This window comes from Sphaerodactylus townsendi, linkage group LG02, assembly GCF_021028975.2.
Source record: "Sphaerodactylus townsendi isolate TG3544 linkage group LG02, MPM_Stown_v2.3, whole genome shotgun sequence".
NCBI lineage: Eukaryota > Metazoa > Chordata > Lepidosauria > Squamata > Sphaerodactylidae > Sphaerodactylus > Sphaerodactylus townsendi.
In genome coordinates this window covers 66,709,216-66,720,153 of record NC_059426.1, presented here as the reverse complement: position 1 = coordinate 66,720,153, position 10,938 = coordinate 66,709,216, and positions in this window count along the sequence as shown.

Sequence of the window (10,938 nt, the reverse complement as noted above, 5' to 3'; positions counted from 1 at the left end):
GACCCCGTGGGGTTCCAAGGCAAGAGACGTTTGGAGGGGGTTTGCCATTGCCTGCCTCCACCTCACGACCTTGGCATTAGAGGTCTCCCATCTAAATACCAGCCAAGATCAGGGTTGAGACCGTGTGACTGACCCAGGGTCACACAGCAAACATCAATGGCATAAGTGGGGATTTGAACGTGAGTTTCCCAGGTCCTAGTCCACCACTCTAACCTCTATGCCACGCTGGCGCTCTCTGCTCTGATAATTGCCTTGAAATCTAATTCATACATCATGAGCAATCCAGTGCTTCTCAGAGCATCTTCATATCTTGCAGAACTGTTTCTCTCACCTCCAGAGAGCTACACACTTGCCAGATTCTACCTGTAATATAATTTGGAGGAAGCTGGGGAGAGATAAATGCCAGCTAAAGCCTAATGTGTGTCCATTTTTACAGGCCTAGATTGACTGATTGTTTTTAACTTTTTTACTGTGCCTTTCCTTTTCGCTTAAGGCAGTTGAGAGTCTGTGTGGTGTAGTGGTTAAAAGCAGAGGACTCTAATCGGGTGGACGGGGTTTATTTTCCTTGCTCCTCCACATGAAGCCTGCTGGGGGACCTTGGGCCAGTCACAGTTCTCTCAGAACTCTTTCAACCCCACCTATGTCTCAAAGTATCTATTGTGGGGGGGGGGGGAAGGAATTTTTAACTGCTTTCAGATCCCTTAGAGAAAAGAGGGTTTAAAAACCAATTCCTCTACTTCTAAAGTCCAATGCAGTTCTTGGCTCACAGTTCTTGGCTCAAAGTGCTTTCCCCTCTTAGCTCAAGGGTTCATGTCACAACCATCCTATCTGCTTTGCAACTATGAGCTACTCCTCTCAATTTCACACACACACCCACCCACCCACCCACCCCCTCCCCCAACCTCCTGGTTATGTATGAAGACTTTGTTGTGGTTATTGAGACTACCAGAATTTACCACTAGAGGGTGCAGGAGGGCAGGGATTGCATAGGAGGCTGCAAAAGAGGAAAGATCAGTAGGCAATATAGCCAGAATTTGGTAGTGGTCAGAGATGTAGTTGTGGAAGTTGTGATCCTGAGTGGATTAGTTAATAGGGTTGGTTATTTGGCTTTTAATCAATAAATTGATTGAGTCTGTTTAAGTAATGGTACATATCAAATTTAGCCGCATCAAAAGATAAGATGCATACGTTTTAAAATGTACTGCAAAATCTCAAAGAAAATACTTTTTTGATAATTGCAAAAGGATGGTTTCTTTTAAGAGCAAGGTTTGCATTCAGCATTTCTGAGATTGCACAGTTCATGGACAGAAAATGATATAGGTTCTGGGGAAACAAATTCTTAGAAGAAAACTCTATGGGCCTTCCTAGATCTCTCTAGAGCAGTGGTTCTCAACCTTCCTAATGCCGCGACCCTTTAATACAGTTCCTCATGTTGTGGTGACCCCCAACCCTAACATTTATCCATTTTACAGATGGAGATCACTGATGCAGAGAGTCTTAGGCGACCCCTGTGAAAGGGTCGTTCGACCCCCAAAGGGGTCCCGACCAGTGGTGGGATCCAAAAATTTTAATAACAGGTTCCGATGGTGGTGGGATTCAAACAGTGGCACCGTCGCATACATGCACCTCCAGTCCCTATTGGGCAGGGAGGTTGCTTTAGTAACCCCTTCTCGGCACTCAGAAAAAATTAGTAACCACTTCTACAGAAGTGGTGAGAACTGGTTGGATCCCACTTCTGGTCCCGACCCACAGGTTGAGAACCACTGCTCTAGAAGAAGGTGGGATATGGATCCAACAAATACGTACATGACTCATTCTAAAATGTGTTGCCTTTTTAACTAGAGCACAGAGAGTGACAGAGAGTGACAGATCAGACAATGAGGCTGGGACTCTCTCCTCACATAACCTCTACAGCTGATGACATGAAGAGTTGCCAATAAAGATGCAGCCATAGGGCTATTTCACCTGATCCTTTATGCTCACGTTGAGTCTTCTTCAAGACAGCTTTTTTATTCAGACTCCAGATAATCTGGCAACAAACTGATCATGGCATGAGTAGTTTGCATTACGAGCAAAGACTCCCCAAGCTGTCCCTCAACCCACTTTTGGAATGTGTTCAGAGGTGTTTTATGTGTAATTGCAGGCCATGGAGAAGTCACCTCTCTGTGAGGAGAGCCCACATAGTTGAGATACAGGCTGTGTCCAAATAATGGAACCCTACTGACAGTACGGTTGCTTGAACACCTGTTGGTTCAATTCATGTTCTGTGTGCTGGTCATGAGCAAGGAATTGTTCCTTTGCTGAGCAGCTTGGCTGTTTGTGAGCAGTCTGAATGTGTTTGTTGGTTTACTTTGTATGTATATAAACAGTACACATTACAGTGCAATATTTAGCATTTCACACATATACATTCTTACACAGCCCAATGGGAATACTAGTCTCCCCTGCCAAATCTGTAACCTGTACATACAGATCAGCAGCCATTTGGAAGAAGAAGAATTTGGATTTGTATGCCACTTTTCTCTCCTGTAAGGAGTCTCAAAGCGGCTTACAAACTCCTTCCCTTTCCCTCCCCACAACAGACACCTTGTGAGGTAGGTGGGGCTGAGAGAGTTCAGAGAGAACTGTGACCAATCCAAGGTCACCCAGCAGGCTTCATGTGTAGGAGCAGGGAAACAAATCCAGTTCACCAGATAAGAGTCCACTGCTCATGTGGAAGAGTGGGGAATTAAAAACCTGGTTCTCCAGATTAGAGTCCACAACTCTTAACCACAACACGTCAGTCAGACAGTGATTTTAAGTAAAAACAGTGAGGTTTTTTTTAAAAAAATCTTTCTTTGTTCATTTAAATCAATATTATCAACATTATTCCATCCACAGCCTTATGAGAGTCATAACTCCCCCACCTGACATGCATATGCACTTGCACACGTACACACATACACACACAGAGCCATCCAATTTATGTAACTGATTTGACCACCAATGACTCGTGCGGAAGAGTTGACTGCTGAATGTGCAGATACAAGGCGCACAGTACAGAAGCTGAAAGGCGGGAGTACAGAAACTCCTTCACAACAGCGTCAGCAGCTGCACAGCTGTCGAATACCAGCAGTTCAAGTCAAATAGCAACAGGAAGATTCGAGGTTTGTATGTTCATCTTCCAAATATGCTCACGGTACCTCTCATTCCAAGAAGGTAGTTTGTGAGCCAATTATCTGATGATCTACTAGACATGTCGAGTTATGGGGAACTCCATGTTTAGAGACAAAAATCCTCTGATATCAGTGCTGGAAGGCAGGGAAAGGCCTTGACCTCTATGCCCTGGTTTTTTGGACCTCCAGAGCAACTAGGTGTCAGCTGTGTGAAAAAGGATACTGGATTAGATGGACCACTGGTCTGATGTTCTTATGATCAGTCACCAAACAATGACATATCAGCTGAAGGGTGAATCGATCCTTCAACCAATTTTTAACCATTTTAAATATTTTCTTTTCAATTCTTTTAAAATGTTTAATGAAATGCAAAGCAGAGAACTTCTCTGACCACTGCCTTTAGTGCCCCCATCTTCAGAGATCAGTTTGATGGCATCCCAGGAGAGGGCCTTTTTGGTAGTAGCATCGCATCCCAAGGGAGATTCATCAGTCCCCATCAGTTGCTGTCACCTGCCAGTGTATGAAGGCCTTTTTTGTTTGTTTCATTTGGTTTTCTTTCAGTGATCCCTCCTTCTTGCTCCATGTTTTAATTGTTGTTTTTATCCTTTTGTATGTATTTTAGCTCTGGTTTTAATCGCTTTAATGATGTGTTAGGGGAGGTTGTTTGTTGTAATGATTTTAAAATGATATTTTAATATAGCTGTTTTTGTTTGTTAGCCTCTTTGGTCACCCTTGTGAGGGCAGAAAAGTGGAGCAGAAATTTTATAAAATAACTAAACGAAGTAAATATAGGTGCAAATACATAACAAATGTTGTAAAAATAAATGTTCAACAACAGGGAACAAACAAAAATCTCCATTTACAAGAGCTCAAAGGAAACATCATAACATTGAATGAACACCAGAAACATCAGTGCTAATCTTTTAAGTTCCAGCATCAGATAAATTGTTAGCACCCAACTTGGAGCTTAGCCAAGGTTTTAAATTTCCTGTACTAATCATTTTAACTGTGCTCCAATGTTCTCTATAAAGCCATTCATTTTTGTTTGAGCTCTGATACTAACAGAATGTTGCAATTATCTGTTCATTCAATTGTAATTAGTAGATTTGTGGCTCTTGCTTTTCCTTGGGGACAGAACGTTTGAAACAACCCCAAAGGGGAACAAGTGGATTATCATGAATTATCCTGACCATAAAAACAGAAATCATATTTCAAAAGTCCAGAAACACAGCAATACCCCACAATAGGGTTGGAAGGCACATAAAGTGGTAAACTTGCTTAAAGCAAAACAGAACTGCGTCTGGTCAGTGTCTGGCTGGGAGAGCAGGGAATCCTGTGGATGCACCCTTGACTTCCATGATGGAAGATAAGTGTGATACAAATTAAATGAATAAATGTAATGGAAGGAGTTGGAGATAAAGGCATGCTCTGACTCCTTCCAAGCTTTGTCCCATCTGTGACGTCACATGAGGTGGAGGTGAGGTTAGGAGTATAAGCCCTTCTTTGACATTGAGGTTGTACAATGCTAAGTCCATTATTTACAGGACTACTAGCCTGCAAATGTATTTTGCAGCACATGGCATGCATGACCAAGACCTGGGTGAAGGAAGTGGTCCTCTCAGGCATCTCAGTCCTTCATCAGTACCAGAAAAAAGGTTGTGAGGGAGCAGGGGCAAGTAGTGATACTCATTAGGGAATCTCTCTTTCAGGGTACTTTCCATCCCAGAGATCCCATGTATTGCTTTTGTTGGTCTGGTGTGAGATACTGAAGAGAGTTTGGTTATCTGGTTTGGCTATCTGGTCTGCTTAACACACCCGTTCATATCCTGCCAAGCCTGTTGGAGACAGTATTGGACTGGGCCGTGGAGTTCCCCAGTCTGATAGTTCTGGGACTCTTCAATGGTCATGTTGATATGGCTGCCTCCACCCATGCCATGGACCTGGTGTCTTCCATGGCAGCATTAGAACTCTCTCAATTTGTATCAGATCCCACCCATCAAGCGGGGGGCCACACACTGAATTTGATCTATGGCATGGGAATGGGTGTGGGTCTGAGTTCTATAGACAGAGTGCCATGGTCTTGCCCTGAAGGCCCGTCTGGGTGTCCCAAGCCTTTCTTGTGTTGGTGGTGAGCTGATTTATGCTTACCTGAGGAAACTTATGGTTACAGTTGATTTTCAGAATGTTGTGTGGGATCCAGTGGCTCTTGGTAACTTGGTTAGATGTGCTGGTAGAGGATTGGCATAGCTGTCTCTCTGAAGCCATCAATGAGATCATCCCTGACATCCTCTTTGTCCCCATTCCAAACTGGCCCCATGGAGTTACAAGTTCAAAATGGAAGCTTAGTTGACTAGAGCAGGTTTGGTGGTGCACTCATGACCAAGCTGCAAGAACATCTTACAGGATGTTTATGAGATCCTATGAGATGGCAGTGAAGGGTCACTAAAAGAAATATTATACAGCCTCCATTGCATCCACTAGCTATCCCCCAGCACAACTGTTCAGTGGTTTTTTCAATGTTTAAACTGTGGACCTCACATTTTCCCTTTAGGTCCATGCCAAAGGGAGTGGATTTAAAGGGAGAATCTGGGGAAATTTGGAGTTTGCCTGATATCAGGGGTGCAATTGTTAAGCTAGCAGCACCAAAATTTCAGGGTATCTTTAGGAGAATCTCCTGTTGATGCCACCCAGGTTTGGTGAAGTTTGGTTCAGGGGGTCCAAAGTTATGGACCCTCAAAGGTGTAGCCCCCATCTCCTATTAGCTCCCATTGGAAACAGTGGGGGATGGGGGCAACCCTTTTGGGAGTCCATAACTTTGGACCCCCTGAACCAAACCTCACCTAACTTGGGTGGTATCATCTCCTGAAAAATCTCTGAAAGTTTGGTGCTGCTAGCCTAAACACTGCACCCCCTGCAGGCCAAAAACTGAAAAAATACTAAAAATACAAAACACACACAAACGAATCTGAAATTTTTGCGCCCTCCACTAGAGGGCACCCGGGGACATGGGATACCCCATGTTCCCTAGGCAAATACGCCACCGCACCCTCCTCTTGTTTGTTCCATGACACCTCCATTTAGGGACTCTTGGAAGTTTTTGTAGGTTCCCCAGTGTTCTTTTAATTAATATTTTTGTGGTGAAAGTTCTATTATAGAACCATGAACCTGAGTGAAATTGACAAGGCTTGATTACTAGGGAAAGTACATGCAAGCCTCACACATTCTTTACATTTCTTTCTTGATCATCATCAGATTCAGCCTTTCATGCGCTGTTGTGTGTTCATGCAATATGTTCCTGCATAAATGGAGGGTGGTGGGGCTTTCCTTGCCACATGGGCACCTTGGAAGAACTTTCCCTTTCCCCAGAAAGGACACCTCGGGAGGGGCAGTCTAGGAAACCCTCCCCCCAAGCCAGGCAGAGGCTAGACTGATATGCTTTGTACAGGAAAGCATCTGTGAGGGTTTCCATTCCCATGGGCCAATGGTGTTTTCCCCTCCATTTTCAGTGTCTTATTTAGGAGCTTCATTCTATGCTGTTTTTTCTCCACTTTCTCCCATTTTGCTTTTGAGGTGTCAGATGAGTGATAGACAGTGGCGTACAGCTCTAGGGACATGGGGTACCCCATCTCCCCAGGCACAGTTTCCCTTGCGCCTGGCTTCTAGGCAGAAAAGAGGGGCTGGAGCCCAACTTGCGAGTAAATGGGGCTCTGCATGCGGGGGGGGGGGGGGGGCTCCTGGAGGTTTTTTTCCCTCCTGGTGCCATTTGGCCCCGGTACACCTCTGGTGATAGAGAGCTGACTGGAATTTGATTACATGAAATCCCATGGGGAGGGAGGTGCAGACCTTGGGGCTTGGACATACAAGGCATGGGGAGGTGAAGGTGTATTCCGCTTGGGTGTTGGGTGATGTGGTCAGCTGGCTCCCTGCAGCTGGTTGGTGTGGGCAGGCAGCACACTTCTGAGGCAGGAGCAGTATTTTCATAAGCCATCCACAAGGTATTCCAACAAAGAGCAGCCATCCAACTGCCCACCTCTAATTCCCTTTATCAGCATCCACTGGCTGTCCCCCCCACCCAACAAAAAAAATTGGAAGGTTTTCACTATGGTGGAACAAGAGCCACCTCAGCACTTTGAATTCAGCAGATATGATGTTGGACTCCGGGTTGCTAGTTTTGAGGCACGATTTCAGGTTACTTTTGCTGAGCTTTCTATGCATAAAAGGCCTGTGATTCTCTTCAACAGGAGGCTGTTAATGGCTCCTCACATAGTTAGGAACAGCATTGCTAGCTGGAGTCTGCCCTACTCTATTAGGATGCTGAAGCTGATGTTCCTTCTAGCCAGCAAGAAGGCCACAACGGCTTCCAGTAGGTTTGCCAACATCCAGGTGGGGCATGGGGATCTCCCAGAACTGCATCTCCATATGACACAGATCAGCTCCCCTGAAGAAAATGGCCGTTTTGGTGGGCGGATTGTATGGCATTACATCTCTGCTGAAGTCTCTCCCATCTCAAACTCCACCCTCCCTAGGCTTCACCATCCCCAAGCCACAGGAACTGGCAACCCTCGTCTCCATCAGGAATGCAGAGCTGAGTCTCATTGGTTGTGCATCAATAGGGAAAGCAACGTGGGGAGGCAACAAAAAGAAAAGACAGAACCATGATCTTCGTCCCTCTGAGGTGCTTCAGCTTCTTAAGTCCCTGGCAGGGACAGTTGCCTCTCCTGTCTTGCTCCCAGCTGTCCTATGCTGGCCAACTGGGACTGTCTCTAGGGGTTCACAGCTAATCTGCCAGCCATACACCTGCGTGGAGAGGGGGGTGACTATAGCCGTTCCAGTTGCTGCCTCTCCACGCAAAGTGTCCTGCTGCATAAGTTAATTGGATCTGCCAGACTGTTCCATGCTACAGCAACACAGATCATGTTTTGCTGTCCCTGACATGCATCACTTAAATATCTTTTCCTTGTGTGGATATCGACATAATTCAGACTGAAATACTGAAGAGACATTACCCCCTCAGGCAACTTCCATATTGGTCTCCACCAGGATCTAGCCTGCTGCATTGGCTCAGGCTGGGTGGCTGAGTGCAATGGATTGAGTTGCCCAGGATAATTCTTCCCTATGACCAGCCAGAGTCCAAAAACAAAAGTCATGTAGTCCCTTTTATTAGGAACAACCCAAATGACGCAAAACAGTTTTCAAGCTTTCAACTTAATTAAAGGCAGGAAGTATTTTTTAAAAAATCCATCTCCACAAAAAGTTCTGGAGAATTCGCAAGCTGTTTAGTGCCATTTGGGTTGGGCCTCATACAAATCATTGTGGGGCTTTTGGTTTGGGATTTTGCTTTGGACCAACACAGCTGTTAATTCTTTCTACCTTACAGCTGAGTATGTCTGATTTGTTCTGCAGAGCCCACTTGCTGTTTCCTTGGTGTCTGGCACCAGACATGTGTGACCTGCCTTGCAGGGGTGAAAAGTGACATCCGCCCAAATACCTTATTCTGCTAAGAGCACAGGAGCCCTGTTATCCTATACAGCTGGCTGAAGTATTTATCTATTTACTTTATTGTATTATTCACAACACTGTTCTCCTCTCCTCCACTTATGACCTTGGGAGGTAGGTTAGGCCAGGGGTGTCAAGCATGCAGATCTGGCTCCTTGAGGGGGCGTACCAGGCTCATGATCCATCTGAGGCAACTCCCTCTCACTCCCGATCTGATCCAATGAGCCTTCTCAAAGCAGCACCCCCACACTGCTGTGAGCTTGCCAGTCCAGGCCACCACCACCCGCAGTGACATTCTGGGGCCAGCCCAGACAGACACCCACGCCCACTGGGCCAGTCCTAATTGAGACAGAATTATGTCATATCAGTCACTAATAATAAATGTCGTTGACACCCCTGGGTTAGGATGTGTGTGGGACTGGCCCAAGCTCACCTACTGAGAGTCATGGCAGAGCAGAGATTCAAACCTGGGTTACCCACAACCTTGTCTGAAACTCTGCCCACTATCACACAGTAAGAGGGTAATGTGTGAAGGAGCGATAATGATCTAACAAGCAAAAGGGTGGCTTCTTTCCCAACAAAACCATGTGTAAAAAGAGATGTTATAAGCATGAGGCAAGACAGAAATCAGCTTGACTGATCTAATTTGTGCATCAAATATGAAAATTCATTTTCAGTTAATAACTCTCCAGAGCATCTACAAGGAACCTGGAACCATTAACTTTGATTCATTTGCTGTTTTTATATCAGGCTGGATTGTAATTAGTTTGTTTAGCAGCTAGATTGCTGAATAACCAAACCTGATCTTTGACTTCACTGGAAGAGACTCAGTCCAATAAAATGACCTCCATGACATCCTGTGACAAGAGGTCAAGATCTCCCCTCCCCTCACATGAATGAAAAGCTACAACAATAGCAAAACAGATCGATGCTGAACTAGGAATTTGGGCAGAGATAAGAAACACTAAACTATATCAAGTCACCACTGCAGCTCCAGTTTTGAGTCATCTATTTTTTCCCTCCACACAGTTGCATGGATTTTGAAGACCTTTTGCAAAGAATGGCTGTATATCCTTTTGTATCCCTTTATTTTGAGCATCTCAGGGCGGGGGGTGGAAATGATGAAATAAAGGGGGCTGTTTGGCAAGTTATACTGACCAGAGTGGGCCTTGAGAGCCCCCACAACTGTGTGCCTCTCTTCAAGTCGAAAGACCGTTTGGCTCTCTAGACCCATCTCCCCCTTCCTGTCTAGAGCAGATGGAAGCGGCACCAAGCCCTGTTTATCTTGCCACCCGTTGCCTGGCGCAGTGTTTGCTCCAAGGACCGTTTCCTGCTGCAGGCGCAGACACAGCTGGGTTTATTTGCCAGGCCTGGTTGATTAGATCAGGAATGGTCCCCATCCCCCCCCCCCCCATGCTTCCCATTTCATTTCACTACCAAATCACCCAGCACCCTTAGGCAAAGAATGCAAATACAACAGGGAGTATATTATTTCTCCCACTGTGCCAGTAAAAAAAAAAAGAGAGAGAGAGAGAGAGAGAGAGAGAGAGAGAGAGAGAGAGAGAGAGAGAGAGGCATTCTCTGCATGGGAGAACTAAGAGATGAGCAAGTCCCAGGAGCATAGCTTGACCCCATTCTAGATACCAGGAAAGCTAAGGTTGCCAGGATGCCGTCCTTGAAGCTTACATTACCCACATGTATCTCTGCAACTCATGATCACTAGGCAGTGAGAGCAGCACTTTGCAAACTCACTAGAACCAAATGTTAAGAAGAAACCAGGCTCACATTCCTAAAACATACCATCTCCAGATCCTGTTTTCCTATGGCTTCCTCACCTTCAAAGCTTGTCTGAATGTCTTTTTAGTCTCCATTTCCTATTCTTTCCAAGAAGGGTTGACAACCTCCAACTGGAGCAATCTCCAGAGTCTGCAACCTGCGGCTCTCCAGATGTTCATGGACTACAATTCCCATCAGCCCCTGCCAGCATGGCCAATTGTAGTCCATGAACATCTGGAGAGCCGCAGGTTGCAGAGTCCAGGCAAAAGATATCAGTTCATCTGGAGAAAATGGCTGCTTTGGAAGGTGGACTCTAAAGCATTATACCGCATTAAAGCCCCATCCCCTCCCAAACCCCCACCCTCATTAGGCTCCACCTCCAAAGTCTCCAGGTATTTTCCAACCCAGACTTGGCAGCCCTATTCCCAGTAGGATGTGACTGGAGTTGTTTTAATTCTCATGCAGAAAGTCCCAGATCCAATCCTGGCATCTCTCCAGTTGAAAGGATCAA